Below are 21,023 nucleotides of genomic sequence, written 5' to 3'. Positions count from 1 at the left end.
AATGCTATCTCATGCTCCAGGCACCTATCTTTCTCCCCTGGAGCTCCCTCCCATTCCTAGCCGGATAAGAAGGAAACAGAGGGGGCAGCAGAGACCTTCAGCTCCCTGGGAGGAATGGCACCCAAGAGGATTGCCAGAGGCCACAACAGTGACAGATGCAGCCCATCCTCCCAGCCCTCCCAAAGGACAATCATTCAGAGTGCGCTGATTTGCTCTTCCTTCCTCTCATCAGTCTTTGCTACTTCTCCTTAATGGGAACAAGAAAAGCCTTCTGAGCATAATCAGAAGTGAAAGTCTCAGCAGCTCTGCTCCTCAGCAACCTCATTCCTCCTCTCCCACCTTTCTGCCTACACGTGGCTCACCTGCCACGCCCACTTCTCATCCCCCCTCACCTTGCCCACTCACCACCCCTTCCAAAATAGAACCACTAAAAATAGCAACCGTCCTAAAACAATGTTTTCCGTGTTGTACCAGATAAATATCCCTCTCAGNNTAGGGAAAGCATTTCCAAGCACAGAAATAAAGATAGAGAACATAAAGTAAAAGATTGATGGGCTTGATGACATAAAAATTTAAAATGTTTATGCAACAAAAGCTGCCAAAAGCAAGATCTGAAAAGCACAAAATAGAAGGAAATTGGTATACCATAAATAACAGACAATGGGGCATTATTCCTAATATATAAAATGCTCTTCCATAAAGAGAGGAATATTCCAGTAGGAAGTTTGGCCAAATGTGAAAAGCTGATGCACAAAAGAAAAAATATACACGGACAATGAAAGTATTTCTTAGAGTTCAACTTATGTGCATATTAAAGAAAGGGACTATAAAAATGAGTGTCATTCTTAACCCATCATATAAGCAATTATTTTTATAATTCAGCATAATATTCAGTATTAATGAAATTATGATTTTTATATGTTGCCGGCAGGAGTGTTACCTGCTACATTCTTCTTAATAGGAAATACACCAATATACATTAAGATCCCTAAAAAAACTTTTCAATGTTTGTCTTCCTAATTCTACTTCTAGTGATTTACTGTGAGGAAATAATCAAAGATAAACAATTATCTGTTAATAAAGATATTTGCCATAGGGTTATTTACAAAGAAGACAAAGAGAAGCAAATTATAGTTGGGATGGCCTATATCTCAAACATAAATATGATGAAATATCCATAGGAAGGAATATTTGTCCTCCATTAAAATTTAGGCTTTAAAAGAATGATGACATGGATAAATATTCACATTATAAAGGATGACTTAAAAAGTTCTAAATAGTATGGACCATAAACCTACATGTTTATATGAATGTGTGTGTGTGTGTGTGTGTGTGTGTGTGTGTGTGAGAGTAGCCACAGAAAGTACAGCAGTGACCCAGGAGTGGTGTGACCGTTCAAAACTAAAGTTTCTCACAGGAGCTTTTTGTTCTGTAATTTCCCAATCTGTAGTAAATATGTATCTCTTTTATAAAGATTCTCAGAAAAAAATTAATAGCATTTTTAAAAATGTATATGTTAGCTTTTAATTGATCAAAATATCCTTCTCCATTGTATTATGGAACAGATTATTTAATGCACGATCTACTGCCATTCATGTCAAAATGCCCATCCACCCTGGAGGAAGAGAATAATTCTGCCTAATGAACCCAGCAAATGCTACACCCACTACATGTGGTCACACCGGCAAATAACTCTTGGAATAATGTCTGGAGCAGTTAACAGCCGCCGGAAAATGAATGTAGGCTGCCCAATATCCAAATTAAGGCCTATGAATGACCATTATAAAGATCTCAAAAGATTCTGAAACATTGCCTATTTAAAATCAAATTTTAACTATAAAGCTTTTAATATATGACAAAAAGTAAAAAAAAAAAAAAAAAGGCAAGACTTAGCGCACTGAATTCAATGTAGTTCCTTCCTCCTCATTTAGAATTGTTTGCCTCGAATTGTCAGATTTAGAGTGGTTTAGAGACCAAACGTGGTGAGGAAGTAGACTGTAGACAGAGGGACTGTGTACACATAGCAGCTCTAAACACCATTTGGCCAGGCTCAAATACGGCATTTTTCTATACGGTGATCCAACTGAAAAATACAAATTATAAAATAATTCTACATCTGGTGATAGTACATTTCCACACAGAATTCCCTGTCAGATGTCATTTAAGATATAATCTCCCAATTGGCCTAATTTAATCCGGGTTTCCTCTCATTTTTTGTTATCTGAGAAACAACAGTGCCTTTGCAGTTTGTCTTTTACGGTAAGCTGCATCTTTTCTAAAGTGCACTGGTGCATGGCTCCCCAAAATGTGTTAATCCTGGTGAGATTTACCTTTCTCTCCTAGAGCCTTCTCTAAATCACCATCCTACTTCTGGTGTTTATCATTTTAATGAGGAACCTTGGAGAGCATCTAGTCAAAACAGACCTTCGGTTAGCACTTTTAAAAAAGTTAATGCCAATTTACTGATCCTTCAATATTTAAGGGTATTTCACTAAAAAAGGTTTCTTGAGTCATTTCTAAAACTGATGTAAGGGCTCTGATTTTTGTCTCACGTTGACAACAAAAGACTTGATTTAGTCTGATAACCACCTCTCTGGGATTCAATTTCTTTCCCTGAAAAATTAATAGATAGTGGTATGTGTGTGTGTGTTGTGAGTCCTTATACTGAATATAGCCTAGGAGGATATATAAGTAAATGTTAGCAGTGATCACCTCTGGACAATGAGGTGATGGGTAATTTTTTAAAATATACTTTTCACAAATACATTAAATGTTTAAGGAACTAAATAATAAGAAAAAAAATTCTAGTTTTACATATCTACCTTAGAACATAGGCCCTTTATATTACTGATAAATATTCAATATATTCATAAAAAAGCACAAAAATATTTGTTTTTTAGAATGTTTTAAAGAGTTATGACGTGGTAAAATAATAGTTTACATACAGTTTTAATTACCAAGGAACAGTACAATATTGTTAATTGGGGTTATGAGTTAATTCCTACTTATGAGGGTAAGAATTCTGAATATTGAATCAAAAAATAAAAACCTATGTAGGTGGGCTGAAGTAAAAAAAATAAAACAAATTAATTGTCCAGAGAGAACAATGAAATGTATTTTCTTTTCTTTTTTTCTTTGTAATATCCCTGGTATAAATTTATAGAAAATCATTTCAAAGTAAAATCTGAAAAAGAAAGAATATGTGGGGTGTTTTGGAATATGAAAAATAATTGATAATAATTCATATTCAAGGAGATTTGATAAATTCTACCCCTCTTACAAGTTATAAACCAATTTAAAACAAAGACAAAACAGGTAGATAGATAAGCAAAATTATTACCAATATTGCTGATAAAGCTGATATTGGATAACATGTCCAATGTCTAGTATAAGCAACTTCCTAACGCTGCATCCCAATAGTGGAATGGCTCACATCTGAACCATTGCAGGACTCCTGGCCCCCAGGGACAGGGCCTCCTGGCTAAACTAACTCATTGCTACAACTGATGGAGAACATTCAATCTCAGTAGACAGGCCAACTCCCAAGAGGACAGGGAGATGAAGCAGCAAGTATACACACATCTTTGCCTTAAAACTTCCCACTCAGGTACACTTAAGGGGAGGAATAAGTGAGGGTGGGAAGGAGATGTGAATATTACACATGAAATAACACAGCAGGGATTAATAAGCATCTCCTACCAGTTAAAGAATGTACTTTGTTTAGTACCCTAGCACCATTGGTGATTAAAACATTCCACATCCATGAATTTTTTATCTAGCTGGATCTGAACCACTTAATAATCCACATACATGGTTGGGAGACCATTCTAAAATGTGACTCATCCTTTCCTGCTTTCTTTTTTTTTTTTTTTAAGATTTTGTTTATTTATTTGACAGAGATAGAGACAGCCAGCGAGAGAGGGAACACAAGCAGGGGGAGTGGGAGAGGAAGAAGCAGGCTCATAGCGGAGGAGCCTGATGTAGGGCTTGATCCCATAACACCGGGATCACGCCCTGAGCCGAAGGCAGACGCTTAAACTGCTGTGCCACCCAGGCGCCCCCCTTTCCTGCTTTCTTAAATGGAGTTTAGCAAGCATGATAGGAAATTCTTCTGTTCTGAATCCATACTCCCTTCAGCATCTGCCTCCACTCTCAGGGTCCTGCGAACTTCAGTCCAATGGCTCTTGTGACTATACAGGAAAGCCCACTCATCATGATGGATTGGGCGGGCCAATATAGAAACCTCCAAGTCATCTTAACATAGAACGCAGAGAGTTACACAGAACCAGGTCTCCCAGAGCCGATTCCTTAGGGCCCAGCCCAGCCCAACCATAGTTTTCTAGCTTCTGCTCCCTTTGCAGAAAACAAACCCAGCCCCAGACTGGGCCCCTATCTAATATTACTAATTAAAAGAAAGAGTAAGAGATGATAGCCCCCCCCCCAAAATTATCCCCAATAAAGTTGCCTCCTCCAGGACTCCTAGATTCATATCATTTCACTCCTCCAGCCAGGGATCTCATATCCTTGGACCTAAGAGAAAGGGAGTTCTGGGGGGAGGGGGGATCTCCTCTGTTTGCTGGATGGTAGAATTTTATTTTTCCTCCTGATTTTTATTTCTATGGTACCTCCATGTTTGCCCTTGCTGCCTACCAGGACCCCTCCCCTCTGTGGCAGTGGAGAAGGTACAGAATCATAGCTTTGCTGTTCTTTCAAGGCTACTGTCATAAGCATCCATCACTGCAATGGGTTATTTGTGATCTGTAACTTATACAGTGAGGCCTCACAATAATATTGGGGCAAATAGGTAAACCCAGACATCCGAATCAAATTCCTCTTCCACAGAGTACTTAACGATGTGACCCAGATCAGGTTAAGTCACTTCTTTAGGCCTTTCTTTCCTCTTCTATAAAATAGCAAAAAACACCTGCATCCTAGCAACATCCTAATGATTAAACGATGTGGCTTCGAGCATACAATAGAGAGCACTTAGTGTGGTACCTTCCTCCCCTCCCTGTTGCTTTTTATGGTTATTAAGATGAACAGACTGTCTGCCTCTACATGTAACACCTCAGTGCTACTAAGTTTTCTACTCCTGCCTCCTCTCCTGCTGCAAGTTGTCCTGCTATGTGTGTTCCCTGCAGCTCCCAGCCAATGGCTCCACTCTACACAGCAGCTGTGGCCTGAGGGCTAAGGATGCCCCAGCCCTCTTCTCCTGGAGTGCATAGGCTTTGCGGCAGCCTCTGGCTTTGCAGTGGATGACTGTCATACTGGGGCTGTCTAGTGCCCTTTGATCACCTTACCCATGTTTCATTAATCCCCCCACTGGGCCAGTTACTAAGATAGCATCTCATCTACAAGCCAACCTTCTATATTCTGTTTTATGATGCTGAATGGGGACTCTGAACCCACGTCTGCTTTGCCTGCTGCTCCCTGCTGGGTGCTGCCCAAGGCTCAAGAAGGAGATGGCCAGGCTTGCAGAGTGAGGAGGGACACTGCCATTCCATCTGACTCCTGCTCCAATCCACCTGACTCAAGCAGTGCTTCTTCACCACGGCAGCAGCTCTTTGCTCTGGTAGTGGCCATTGGGTTCCAGTTTGCAGTTTTCCCAATATTTACACAGCTGGCCTCATTGCTTCCCCCTTGGAGACATAGTAAGCGCCGACCAGCTAGCACTCCCTCCATGGGTCTGGGTCCCTCCCTGCTCAATGGGACCCTTCCTCCAAGTATCTTAGACATCTATACGTGAATAGCTTCAACTTCTTCCTTTTCTCCCAAACCCTGGGGGTGGCCCCCATCTTCTGCAGTTGCTGCTCTAGTATATATTCACAGACTTTTTTTTCCATTTCAGTTTTCTAGTCAGCAATTCTTTATCCGTGGTTAGCAACTCTTTGTACTAAAATATCTGTTAAAATTACCAGCGTGATTGCTCAATCCTAACAGAACCCTCACTGATAAATTCCCCATTGCAAGTCCCGCCCCTCCAAGGCAGGGATCCAGACTCACTTGCCCAGTGGCATGACAGCCAGAGCACAGGCCTGTGCCAGGGTGCCCAAATTGCCCTAGTTTGTCTGGGACAACCTGGTTTTAGTACCACATGCCCCACAGCCCAGAAACTCACTCAGTCCCAGGTAAGCCAGTCGGTCACCTACCTATGGCCCACATGTCACTAATCAGATAGACCTTGCAATATACAGAAGAGAGCAATCCAGGGGTTTCACTGGTATGAATTAGAAATAAGAAACATAGAAAAATCTGGCACTCTTTATTTTTTTAAATAGCTTTACTGAAGTATAGAGTAATTGAGATAAAAAAGCTGCATCTTTAATGTGTACAATTAATGGCACACTTTAGCACTCCACAAACAAAGGCATTACTCTTGAAATATTGTAAGCATATTAAATCTATAATGTAGGATCCTTAGAGTAAGACCCATATTCTGTATGTGCTCTGTATAATTCTATTAGTTTCCTGAGGCTGCCATAACAAAATCCCACAGACGGGCTGGCTTAAAGAAAAAAACTTTAATTTTCTCACAGTTCTGGAGGCTAGAAGTTCAAGATCAAGGTGCCAACAAAATTGGTTTCTGGTGAGGTCTCTCTTCCTGGATTGCAAAGAGCACCTTCTCACTGTATCCTCACCTGGCTTTTTCTCTGTGCCCATGTAGACAGAAAGAGATCTCTGGTGTCTCTTCCTCTTCTTATAAGAACACTAATCTTATCAGACTAGGGCCCCACCCTTAAGATCTCACTTACCCTTTATTATACTTTTAAAGGCTCCATCTCCAAATATAGTAACTTTGGAGGATAGGACTTCAATATATAAATTTTTGGGGAGACACAATTTAGTCCATAATGTTGATTTTTAGCAAACTGGGGAAGGGTGAGAGTATTACCTAAAATATGTGGGATACTATCTTTACATTGATAGATATGAAATGATGAGGAAAAATCCTTATTTTTAAAACACAGTTTATCTTTTTATTAATTTCAGCATAGGATACCATACACCTTCCTCCCAATTCCATACCAAATAATTATCTTCCTTCAGAGATTAGTTTGGGATCTGTATGACAAACATGGGAGTTGATACCACTTGTCTGGAGGAGTGACACAGTTTTCCAAAGATTGAATATGAAGTGCTTTTCATATCCTTTGAGCAGATCAGAAGTAATATTTAATGGTTCCATGTAATTTACAATCCTGGTATCATGCATTCAGAGTGAATAGCATGGGCACGCCTAATCTGCCTGTGAATACCTGTCTTGAACAGTTCCTGAAATTACTGAAAAGTAACACTGTCTATTGTGAGAAATACATTATTACGATTACAGGCCTACTTCAGGTGCCATTATGTGGTATTAGTCAATGTGAGGCATCTCATTAATTAATTCTTTCTGAGCCTTCAAATGGGTACCAAGGAATACCATCAACGGTGGGAAGGAAAACAACTTATCCCATGTAAAACAGGGATAATTCCCACCCCTGCCAGTTTCATGAAGCTTAAATGAAAATGAAAATGTGGACATGCTGAAAGCACTGGCACATTTAAATTGAAGGTAAATCGTGGGGTGTGTATTTTGCAAGAGAAATATGTGACAAAATTGCATTTCTGGCAAGCAAGGGAAAGAATAATGACCTAATTTTGTCAACATGTTTTTCTTAAAGTTTAGGCTTTTTTTTTCCGTTGTTGCAAAGCTGCCATGATAATCCAAGACAACTAAATCTCCCCAGGACTAAATGATTCATTAAGACGAGGGCAAAGTGAAGGCAATGGGCACACTGGAATCACAGCCCAGGGCATTACCAAGGAGGAGATATGATTGGCCTCTGAAGGATGTGACTGCCTCTGAAGGAAATATGTTATCAACAGGAAGTTCTGACCACTCTAAATGTCACCAATTTCACAGCTATTGTCTTAGCAGGGACAACCGCAATCCAATGATCAAAATTACAAAATTATGAGTCAGTTAAACAATTTACTCAGCTTAAAACTAGTGACGATGCAGATAGTGCATTGGGAGGCAGTGCCAAAAATCCCATTTGGTCTTTCAGCCGGTTCAGTTTCCCTGGCCTTTCTCAGCCCTGGCACCCTGAGGTCCATGCCTTGAATGAGGTGCTTAATTCCTCCTCATCATTAAGGTCTTAATTAAGATAATACCCTCTCTGGAAAGATGGTCTGGCAATCAGAGTCTAGGAGAGAAATGGAGCTCCAAAGTCTTCTGTTCCATTCTCATTGCAGGTCTTCCCATGCTATTTGACTACTTACTTCTCTGAATCACCCCCATTGGACTGTATGCTTTATTAAAAAAAGGATGTGTCTCATTCATTCAATCATTATTTATACAGCCAGTAGATATTTACTGAGCATGTGTTAAGTGCCACAAGCTGTTCTAGGAACAAGGACATCACAGTGAACAAAATGGCAAAGCCTCTGATCTTGCAAAGCTTATACTCTAGTAGGAAACGCAAATACACAAGCAATACTAGCTCTCAAGCAATCCATGAAGTAAGGTGAGAGATAATGATGAGGGTATTATTTCATTCAAGGTGAGCGGTTAGAGAAAACCTCACTGAGGGAGCAAGAGAGAGATGGGTGTGATACCTGCAGACAGAAAACCAAGTGCAACAATGCTAAGGTAGGAGCAAGTCTCCAAGAGCTGAAAGCAAAGAAAGGCCAGTGTGATGTGATGTGAGAGCAAAAGGCAAGGAGAAGAAGCATACAAATAAGGCAGAGAGGAAGTCAGGGACCAGACTACATAAGCCTTTGAGGACCATGATAAAGATATTAGGCTTTATTCCAGGGACAATGAGTAGTCCCTGCAGGCTTTCTACTGGCTGTGGATTAGGCTACAAGTGGAGAAAGGAGACCCGTCATGAAGCTATTGAAGGAGTCAAAGAAAGAAGTGATTATGGCCTGGAAAAAGTAGTAGGAACAGGGCCTGTAACAGCACTCCAACTGGTCTTACGGGTTAACTGGCTTCAAACTAACGCGCTCCTTACTTGCTGACCTAAGTCCCTTGATCTGTAGCAGACAGACAACTGGCCTTGCCGACAGGAGGAACAGAACTTTCCCAGGTTGCAGAGGCCAGCAAGTCTGTTTGAAGCCACCTCAGCTTTCTGATTAGCCTAGCAATTTTTTAGCAAAAAAAAAAAATTTTTTTTAGGTCACAAAAATGATTTTACTACCCTCCCTGTGTGCATCTGTAGACCTTGTCCTCCTTTACAGAAAGAACAGAGTCCTCCTGCATATCATGAAATAGGAGCCTGACCCTTTGCACAGCCCCCAAGCATGGAGGTAACGTTTGTAGTTGGCATCATGGAGTCTGTACATAATCAGGAAACATTATAGACCACTGCACTCCCTTTTCTGATCAGCTATCCTGAACCCCTTTAAAAGCCCTTGGGCCAGGCAGAAACCTCAAAGTTGGCTTTTGGACAAGAGTCCACCTTCTCCCCCGGTGGCCAGCCTCCTGATTAAAGCTCATATTCCCTTTCATTCAAAACTCATCTCTTGAGTATCGGCCTTTTGAGCAATGAGCAGCCAAATGGGTTCAGGAACAGACCCATAAGAAGCAGTCAGATTTGGAACACATTTTAAAGGTAGAGCCCTGGCACTGCTGATAAATTGATAAAGGGGTGTGAGACAAAGTAGGAATCAAAGATGCCTCCAAGTTTTGGGGCTTGAGCAACTGTATGAACAAAAATGCCATTTACTGAAATGAGGAATGCTGGAGAGGGATCAGGTTTAGATAGGGAGGAGAGAATCAGAATTCTGTCTTAAGAATGTTAGGCTTGAGAGCCCTATTAATGTCCAAGATACCAAGTGGGCAACTGAATATACATGACTGGAGCTGGGGAAATGCATTTATGAATCATGATAATATTCATGATATTGAATATTTAGACGGCATTAAATTCACCGGTTTGAGATTACCCAGATTGAGGTCCACAGACTTGTGGCTTGTGGTCAAATCAGGACACTCCCTATTCTGGTAAAAACACTTCATTGAAACACAGCCATGTGTTCCGCTCCTTCATGTATTGTCCATGGACACACTTTGGTGCCACACTGGTAGAGCTGAGCAGCTGTAACAAATACTATATGGCCTGCAAAAAACTAAAATATTTACTGTCTGGACATTTTTTTTTTTTAAGTCAACTCTTTAACTAGAGACGAAGAGAGGAGGTCCAAGGACTGGGCTGTGGGATTATCCAACACCCAAGTCAGGGAGAGCAAGAGGACACAGAAAAGGATCAGAAGGAGCAGTGGTAACAAAACAGGAAAGCAACTGCTCTTTTTCACACTTGTGTCCTTCACATCTAGAACAGAGCCCACATGAATACTGATGGATGTCAGACTAATGAATAAATAAATGGTATTAATTAAAAAAAGATTGAAAACATTCTGCATTCCAGTCTACCAATACTTCAATATAGTTCTATGACAAAGATTCTGAAGCTACCATGAGATTTTTAGGGGAAAACATAGTATTTTTTAAACTCAATTATGGGTAAGATGAAAACAGCAAGCTCCAGTCAACCTTTGACCTAGATTTTCCTCTTGTTCCTAATAATAGATTCTGTATATTTTTATTATAGGATCCAAAACAGAGAGGAGATTGACCAAAACGAAAAGGCTCAGACTAACACAGTTCTCCATGTTCTATCACTGGAAAACATGGACATTTCAAAAGTCAATTTGAGTACTGTAGTTTATTCCAGCTGCCCAGTGGAAATAAGTAAAACTCTTGGACCCTCTCACATTGCAAGATTATTTTTTAAGCTGGGCAGGCACTTCTCACATCTTTCAGCTGCATTAGGTATCTGAGAGAAAAATCTCTCACCCAAGGAGGTTATGTGCTCTATTTCCCAACATCAGGCTTATCACCAAGCAGTCTATACAGCAGGTGACCTCCCTCCCTTCCTTCAAGTGACAGCCTTCTTCAAAAGTGAGGCCAAGTAAGGAGAAAGATGAATAGGAAAGGGGGATCCCAGTTAGGGACCCCTTCACTCTTTTATGACCTATATCTATGTAGTACCCTACCTAGCAATACCAAATTTTCTATACGATGTAAGGAAATATATTCAGTGTCAGTTGTAATAATCATCAGCCTGCACTGAGCACCCTTCTTGCTAAATTGCCTCAGAAAATCCTCACAATTGCCTTTGGAAGAACAGTTATTTTCCTTTTATAAAGAAGGTAACATGGACAAGCATGGTAAACTTATATACTATAATGCAACTTGTAATGTGAAGAGCCAGATTGTCCCCAAAGTTTTGAGGGAGGTTGTTTTTTTTACGTCACCCCATGCTTCCACAAGACACACCACTGAACTATAAATGGATTAAAAAGAACATAGACAACATTTCTCCCGGCTGAATCAAACCATTTAGGCATCCACCCAAAGTACAGATCCCATTTCCTTCCAGCTTGTGTTAAAAGGTAAACTGAGGCATAATAAAAAAATTTTTTTCAAGACTTTTTGTTGAGTATACATGGATTACAACCAGGCACCATAAAACCAAAAGTGGTTAAGAACACTCGACAGAAAGGAGCTGAAGCGGGAGGCTTTTATTAAGAAGACACAGAAACAAAGCAAGGAAATTATTTAATTGGCTGTAGCTTAAAAGGGCACCTTATTAGAAAAAGCCTACTTGGCTATTTGTGGTGGCTGTTCTTACATTTCATTCTCTCAGGTTCAAGTGCAGTGACTCAAGCTGAGGTTTTAGTTTGCTTACAGAGGCTACCAGGTCATTAGAGCCATTGCAACCTTATGGCCTCTTCATTTCGTTACTTTAACACTTCATGGGTGGAGAGAAAGCCACCCCAAGTCACAAGATCCAAAGCCAATAAATTTGATGGTAATTAACATAGGCAGTTTTTGAGACCCAGACAAGCTGTCAGTTCATCTGATTGGGTAAGATCAAGTAACAGCCCCTAATTTAAAAACCGTGCATGTTTACATTGATAAGCTTTTTTTTCTTCTGAAATCCATGCCAAGTAAATACTATCAACCAAGAAACTTCAGGGTGCATTTCCTTAATCTTTTCTAATTATTCTGTTTACTAAGCGAAAACCAAAATTCTTATCCAGAACGAGCCCTTTCTACAAGCCCTTTCTACAAAACATCTTGTACTCTGCAGCATTTCCATGTACAGTAGCAGGTGTCTCTCCTGATTGTCTTTGGCAAAACTTTTCATCTTTAATCTACAGGCTTAAATACGGGCATGCTGTTTTTTAATCATCATTTAACGTTTGTACTTACTGTTTCATTTATCCTGCAGTTCAGAGTGGAGCTATGAGATCCTGCAAATAATATTCCCTAGTGTGTATTCATTTTAAAAAAATGGAAAAAACACTTCCTTGTGTTGTTCAAGCTTCTAAACTCTTCCAAGATACCAACTTGTTCCTAGCCTCGAGAAACACCATTTTTTATACATCTGCCTCTTACACAAATCAGTTTTCTTCACTATTCCTCATTTATTCATCAGTTCCCAATCAACAGTGTTAAAAGAAATGAAGTGTGGGCTCTCTTTCTCTTATTTTAGAAGACACTGGTTAAATTTAGTATAATCCTATAAGACTTTATTAGAAACCTACGATGTGCTTTGTGAAGGGATAGTGAGTTTGAGAGATAAGAAATATGTGTATTTCTTATACAGACACTTATGAATGTTTGTGTCCCTCCAAAATTTATATGTTGAAAACTGATCCCCAATGTAATGGTATTAGGAGGTGGGGCATTTGGGGGGTGATTAGATCATAAAGGTAGAGTCTTCATGAATGGGGTTAGTGCCTCTATAAAAAAGGCCTCACAGAGCTCCCGCATCCCTCCTGCCATTAAGGACACAGAGGGAGAACAGCCATCTGTGAGACAGGAAGCAGGTCTTTACCAGACACCAAATCTGCCAATGCCTTGATCACAGTATTAATGGGACTTCAGAACTATGAGAAATAAATGTTTGTTTATAAGCCACCCAGTCTACAGTGCTTCTATTATAGTAACCCAAACAGACTAAGACAGAAATAAATGTATATAAATAGATATATAAAAATATACCTTAAATATGTGTTGTATATATTATATCTATAGGTTACAAGATTTGAGATTATAATAGAGATGCTCAACTATTCCCATGCACTTGGTTAAACACACACACACACACACACACACACACACACACACACACACACACACGTGTTTTTGCTTTCTTGGACAGTCATCCTCTTTGTAGCACTGTACAGAGAAAGAGGCACCTACCTACCTATCCTTATCCTCTATGGTAGGCAGAACAATGCACCCCCTCAAAGATATCCACATCTGAATCTCTGGAATCTGTAGTGGCAGATGTGACTAAACTTAGAAATCTGAGATGGGGAGATCATCCTGGATTATGTGGGTGGACCAGTGTCATCAAAGGTCCTTATCGGGGGAGATGGGAGGGTGAGAGATGAGGAGATGTGGTGAGCATAAAGGCAGTGGTGCTGTCTTTCTGGCTTTGAAGATGAAGAATGGACTACAAGCCGAGGAATACTGGCAGCCTGTAGACTCTAGAAAAGGCAAAGACTGGATTCTCCTCCTGAGCTTCCAGAGGAACACAGCTCTTCCAACTCCTTTTAGAATTCTGGTCTCCAGAGCTGTACAATAAATTCTTACTGTTTTGGGCCACTAAGCTTGTGGTAACTTGTTCTAGCAGCCACTGGAAACTAATACATCTACCAAATCCATTCTGACAATGAATGAAGTGACAAATATCACAGTCAAATTGCCTTGACAATAGAGATTCATGTATATTAAAGAGAACAAACGTCCACTGATGTCCACTGCTGTAAGCTGGTGTCTTGTGACTATTGGGTTCTTGTGTCATAGGGCTGTTTCATCTTTCTGTGGTTCTGCAAATGCCTGGCTGTATCTCATGAGGCAGAGTACATGCGTTTACCTGACAGGAGAAGTCATTGCCAATGTCAATCACATGAGTAGGGGCAGGTCTTCAACACTGTGGGGCAGGCAAAGGAACCCAGTATCTCACCCTTGATCTGGACTCTGAAGTGACTAACCAGAGTGATGGGAATCAAAGTGAGATTTCTCCTAGAGAGTCATGCCAGAAGCCAGAAAAGGACTGACCTTAGAAGTATGTGACTTCTCCCAGGACCTTATGCTGACATACTTGGTCTATAATCCTCAGGGCCAATCATACTTTATAACTGCATTTACCTTTGTCTCTTACCTATGAGTAAACTAAAAAGAAAAAAAAAGACATTTTCTCATATAATCTATAGGATATTTATGCAAGAGCTATAGAAGATATTTATGAGTGGTCACCAACCCACATTAATGATGAATTTTAAGGAATTTTAAAGAAAAGGCCAGCCTGACTGCAGAAATAGCAATTCAAGGGTAACGCAATTTTCAGAGACCAGTCACCCAGGGGACTGGGTGCTCTTTCCCACCAGCTCATTTTCTTTCCTCTGACAACCTTGGCGATGTCCACTTTGTTTTTATTGAGAAGAGCAGTATTTTATGGAGCACAATGAGTGCTGTGGGAGAGAATGAAGCACTGTGAGCACACACTGACAAACTGTTGAAGAGAATCAGGGTCTTCAAGAGCATACGGATTTGGATGGGTGAAAAGGAAGAAGATTGTTCTTGGCAAGCTGCGTGTAGGCACAGGAAGGCGCGTGTAGGCTGATCCAAGTGGGGACTAAGGCAGGTGCTGGTAGGACTGTAAACTGTTACTAACAGGACTGCAATACTGAGCCATTCTCCCTGAAGTCAGTAAAATAATGGGATGGCATTCACGTGCTAGGAAAGCAGGCAGAGGCTCTGAGAGAACACGGCACAATCTCAGAGGAAAAGAATGGTGCTGCAGTTCAGTTAGGAAGAGTAAAGACTGGTGGGCAAGTATGGCAGAAGAGGGAATAGAGTGGAAGAAGGGGTGAACCCGAGACATAGACTGGATATAACAAAAAGCAGAAATAAAAGGTGATGCTTTGGGTCATAGGAAGAATTTCATAAGGCAGGTACATTAGTTTTCTAGGGCTGCCATGAAAATGTATCAGTCTGGGTGGCTTAAACAACATAAATCTATTATCTCCTAATTCTGCAGGCTAAAAGACCAAGAACAAAGTGTTGGGGAGGATTGAGGTCTCTCTCTATCGCTGGCAGATGGCCATCTTCTCCCGGTGTCTTCATGTGGTCTTCTCTCTTCCCTGTGTGTGTCCTCATCCCCCCCCCCCTCCATAAGAACACCAGTCTTCTTGCATAGGGCTTACATCAAAGATCTTATTTTAACTTAATGTCCTCTTTAAAGGTCCTTCCTCCAAACACAGTCACAATTCTCGGGTACTGGGGGTTAGCACTTCAATACATGAATGTGGGGAGGATGCAACTCAGTCCATAATAGTAACACAGATCGGGGAGAGAGAGAGAGAAAATGTAAGTTCAGCTTTGAACATATCGAATTGAGAGGATGTCAAGACAGTCCTACAACTTTCTCCTATGAAGATTTCTAAGTAGCAAGCTTCTTTTCAATCCCCAGATAATGATTCATTTGTTTTAGGAACTGTCAGTGCAAGTAAATGTTGGGAACTCTAGAAGACGATTTCCTATAGATGCTGGAGTGCAGAGAGGTTTCTAATTCTTTTCAGTACTCTCTGCTTTATTGTGTATCAGAATGCCTCACAGTGTGTTCCACAGATCATTAGGCCCACAAAATGCTCTGCAAAAACAAGCTTTCTGAGGCCAAATAATTTGGGGGCCCTGCATGCTGTGGTATCCTTCCTGGAGAACCACAATGTACATTAATAAAGGCCTTCAAGTCTTTCAGCTAAAAAAGAGAATTTGTTTTGCTTAATCTGCATTCCCAGTGTGATTTGACCATGAAACTTTTTTTTCCACATACCATTTATTAATGTATTGCAGAAGAGATTTTGGTGAAGAGCTGTTCTTAGACCTATTTCAAAACCATACTCTTACCTCAATCTAATAAATCAACCCCAAGATTAGGGTTTTGAGTGTGACATGAGCTCAGCATGAGAAACCCCTCTAACACCTGACAGTAATGTCATGTGCCACAGGAGAGCACGCATGGCAGGCAGAATAAGACAATAGGGCCACCTGTGCTCTACAACTCTATGGCAGGCAGAATAATAATGGCCTCCCCAATGTGGCCATGTACCATCTCTGGAACTTGTAATACATTATGTGGCAAGAGGAAATTAAGTTTGCAAATGGTTAAGTTTGCTGATTATCTGACTTTAAGAAAGAGAGAGTATCCTGGATTATTCCAAGTGGGTCCAATATAATCATAATTTCCACTAAATGCATAAGAGACCAGTAAAAATGTCAGAACCAGAGAGAGATGGCAGCATGAGAATTCAGTGGCCATTGCTGGCTTTGAAGGTGGAAGCAGACCATAAGCCATGAAATGCAAGTGGTCTCCAAGAGCTGGAAAAGGCAAGAAAATCGATTCTTCCCCTTGGGTCTATGTAAGGAACACAGCCTTGGCCACATTGTGATATTAGCCTGGTGAGACCAACTTTAGACTTCTGACCTCCAGAACTATAGGAGAACAAATTCATGTCACTAAATTTTTGGTAATTTGTTACAGGAGCAAGAGAAAACTAATATAGAACCTCACCAGAATAATTTAGATAGATCTTACAAATTGCTGGTTTCCAAGGGTAAGTCATATACTTGCTAGAGAAGTTAAAAAATAGCTAAATGTAAGTGCTTAGTATTCATTTTGCATGTCAGTGATGTTTTAAATATTTATAATCCAGTTTTGATTATACGAGAGCAACAGTAAGGCCATCCTAATTATCAGATATACTTTGCAGATGAGAGCATAGTATATCTACCATTTGGGGGTGGTTTATTTGTTGATTGGAGGTCATATTCCAGAGCAAATCTGTGCTTAGCATTAGTATCACATATTGACTGTGTGCTTCATTTGATTCAGTCAAATCAGGACTCCCATCACTGCTGCATTTGTCACTCCCCATGCTAGGCCCAACAGCAACAATTCAACAAATAACAAGTTGTGTTGCACCTACGACTTCCCAGGCATGGTTCTAGTCGCCATGATGGAAACAAACAAGGTAGGCAGCTTACATTCCAGTCAATGAAGGAAGCAGGTAAGTAACTAAATATTTACCTCTCTAGCAAAGGGTGATGTATTAATTCCTGAGGCTGCCATAACAAAGCAACAAGACTGGGTGGCTTTAACAGCAGATATTTATTGTCTCAGAGTTCGGGAGACTAGAAGTCTGAAATCAAGGTAATGACAGAGTTGGTTCCTTCTGAAGGCTGTAAAATAGAATCTATTCCATCTAATCCATTCCTTAGCTTCTGGTAGCCTCAGATTTCCCCTGGCTTATGGATGGTATTCTCCCTGTGTCTTCACATGATATTCCCTCCACATGTATCTGTCTCTATATCCAAATTTCTCCTTTTAAAAAAAGGATACCAGTCATATTGGATTAAGGCCCATCCTACTAATCTTTACTTGATCATCCACAAAGACCCTATGTCCAAATAAAGCCACTGGAAGTACTGGGGATTAGGACTTCAACATCTTTGTGGTTTGGAGGGAGACAAATTCAACCGAAAACACGTAGGCAGGAAGGCCCTGAAACCAACTAACTGGAAGCAAGGAGGTGTCCGCTGAATCCTTGGGGATTTCTCCAACCAGCCCTCCCTGGTGTTATACTGGGAGGACTATGGTTAACAGCACCAGCTCCAGCTGTTCTACCAAGATGAATCTTTCAGTTACTCATTCACACTCTCCCTGGCATTGGGTTCTCTCCAGCTTTCAGAATCTCTTCTTCAAATTACTGAGCGGTGTTCACTTCCCCCTCGATTTCACCATTACCTTGGATCTGCATGATAACATTTAATCTGGCCATCTTCCACTGGAGGCTAGTCTTACACATCTTAGTCATTCAGATCACAGTTAACTTAGGTGTGGCTTAAATTATGGTCGGCTTAAGATATTTCTCCTTAGAGCATTTACAAATATCGCTTAGTCATGTCTGAAAGTGAGAGGACAATATAACAATGCGCATATTTGAAATGCTATCTAAGGAGTTTCCCTATAGATATTTCACATTTAGTCTTCGGAATAACTTTATGAGATATAAATTAATATCCTAATTTAATGAAGATAATCGGCCTCAAAAATCTTACAACCCATGCCTGAAGTCACAGCACTCCTCAATGATAGGTATGGGATTCAAACACGAGCTACTAAAACATGGCTTAAGATCATCTGTGATTTGAAATTATTTGAAATTGGAAAAGATGGTCACAATGAAAGGTGAGAAAATACAAGAATATGACCCTACTACTCACTGGATAAATATTTCACCAAATTATTCTTTCCTGGTACATCACACTCCCTTTAAGCGAACTGAGAAATTGACTCTTCAAGATCTGAATGTAGAGCTGATAAATCTTTCTTCCCTATGAAAGACATGTCAGGATCAATATTTTCCTACATTGAAACACCCTATGTTTTATCACAAAAGATCTAGCTTCTAACTTAATTCCATTTATTTCACTTTCATTCTCCTCTTATTCAGATTTTAAAAAAAAAATACGTATCAAACAAAGCTTTCAAAAGGCAGATTATGGTTCCCACATGGGGGGGGGGCTGCAAAATGGGTTTCCAGAGAGAGCTTGATGCTGTCGGAGTCACTCAAAAAGTGACCCCTTCAGCAGGTGGTTATTAATTGAGAAAGAATATTGTCTGTGTGCTCCAAAGGAGGAAAAAAAGGGTCACTTTTCATTACAGCTCTATCCTCTGTTTTCTCCATGACCTCTGCTGGAACGTGCTAGGTGGCAGGGCATGCATGGGCTTCAGGCAAAAGGAAGTGAACACTTAGCCTGAATAGGTCAAAGACTGTACCCCCTCATAATGCAATCTCAGAGACCAGCTCTCAATTCCAATACTGGAAACTTAGAAAAGGTTAATAACAGGGAAAATCCATGGCCAGCAGTCAAGTTTACACCTGGAGAGTGCATACGCTTATGTTAACTGAGAAGAAAGCTCTGTCAAGACACAGTATGAAAGCCAGGAATCAACTCTCTGGCATGATTCGTGCTTCTTCATTCCCTTGATTCTCACCCAAGCTGAATACATTCTTTGGCTGAGTTAGCCTCTCAGCTCTCATTTTGAAAAGATTACATGATTTCTGCACTGAGAACTGCATTGGTTTCTCCACTGTTTAATGTCCTGCCACTTCATGCAAATAAAACAGACAAGAACTTCGGGCAAAGGGCTTATTAGAAAGGTTTACAAACAGAAAACCTATTTGTCATAAAAACATAACCACACTGGAAAAAATTCAAAAATGACTTCTAGGTTTCCTTTGAAATGGTAGTAAGAGACAATAGGAAATGCAATCTTGTCAACTATTTAGGAAGGAAATTTGATGGTGAACTAAGAGCCGTGACTTGCAAAGATCTCCCTATATAGTCTGCAAATTACCGTGATATTTAGAACTTGCTGTTCCCCCCCAAAAAAAGAGTAATAATGACATCAAATTAAACCAAAGCCTTTAGAGACCTAAGCCTTTAGAGATACCAGTTCTTAAGTGAATTGTTCAGCAGCACTAAGGAGCAACACAATGTCTGTCTTACATCTCTGTAGCTCTTTACAGATTACAAAGGACCCATATGTCTTCTGATTTACCCCTTCCCATCCAACCTGAAAGGAAGAGAGGACCAGGGGTACCGCTATCCTCATTTTAGAGATTAGGAAATTGAGGCTCAGAAAGCCAAAACAATTTGTTTCTGCTCAGTTAGTAACTGGCACACCTGGGACTCTGGTTTTTTGTCTACGCTACACTATAACTCACTGATTAATACTATTATCTTAGCAAAAGTACTATCTCATGCTTCCTACATCATCTGCTTCAGTTATCATTTAAAGACTGATGATGCCCAAATCCATTCCTGTGAGCAGACCCACAGACTAGACTTCTTCCTGGATATATAATATTGGATATCCCAGAAGCACTTCAAATTCAATAGGTTCAAAACTAAATGCACCACCAAGCGGGCTCCTTCTCATGGCACCACCCCTCACTCAACTGATAAAGACAGATGCTGCAAACAAGCTGGAGAAGTACCCCAGCACTAGCCAAATGTAATCCATCCCTCTCTCCATGGTCTCCCCACAGTCTCAGCATTTACAGTGCGTAGCATTTATACCATTCTGTATCTCCCCACATCCCAGTGTGTGTTTACAATGTGTCCTCCTGGATATTTCAAAATCTTTGAAAGCAAGGATTATGTGCCTGTCGCTTGGCAAGCATGCCATATATATTTGCTGAAGCTAATCTGAAAATTAACATGCATTTTAGATTAGAAGGTCTTTTTTAAATAGTTTTTATTTCAGAATAGTTTTGGGAAAAAAATACAAGGATAATAAAGAGAGTCTTTGTATGCCTCACAGTTTCCCCTCTTAGCATCTTCCATTAGTACGGTATATTTCTCACAATTAAGGAACCAACACTGATCACTATTAATTAAATTCCATACTTTATTTTGACTTCCTTAGTTTTCACCTGATGTCCTTTTTCTCTTCCAGGACCCCATCCAGGATTCCACATTATGTGTATGAATCATGTCTCCTCAGGGTCTTCTTGGCCACGAGACTAAGCATCTCCTTGTTTTTGATGACCTTGACAGTTTTAGGGAGTATTGGTCAGATATTGTGTAGAATGTGCCTCAATCTGGGTTCGTCTGATGGTTTTCTCATGACTAGCCTGTGCTTACGGGTTTGGGGAGGAAGACCAAAGAGGTAAAGTGCCACTCTCATCACATGGTATCAAGGGTACATACTATCAACATGACTTGCCTTTGCTGATGTTGACTTTGATCACCTGGCTAAGGTAGTGACTGTTAAAATTTTTTCCACCATAAAGTTATTCGTCCCTCCAACCCATTCCATATGGTACTCTTCGGAAGCATGTCTCCATGGGCAGCCCACACATGAGTTATCCTTCACCTCCTTGAG

The sequence above is a fragment of the Ursus maritimus genome, unplaced genomic scaffold, assembly GCF_017311325.1.
Source record: "Ursus maritimus isolate PB19 unplaced genomic scaffold, ASM1731132v1 scaffold_15, whole genome shotgun sequence".
NCBI classification, from domain to species: Eukaryota; Metazoa; Chordata; class Mammalia; order Carnivora; family Ursidae; genus Ursus; species Ursus maritimus.
This window is presented reverse-complemented; position numbering follows the sequence as displayed.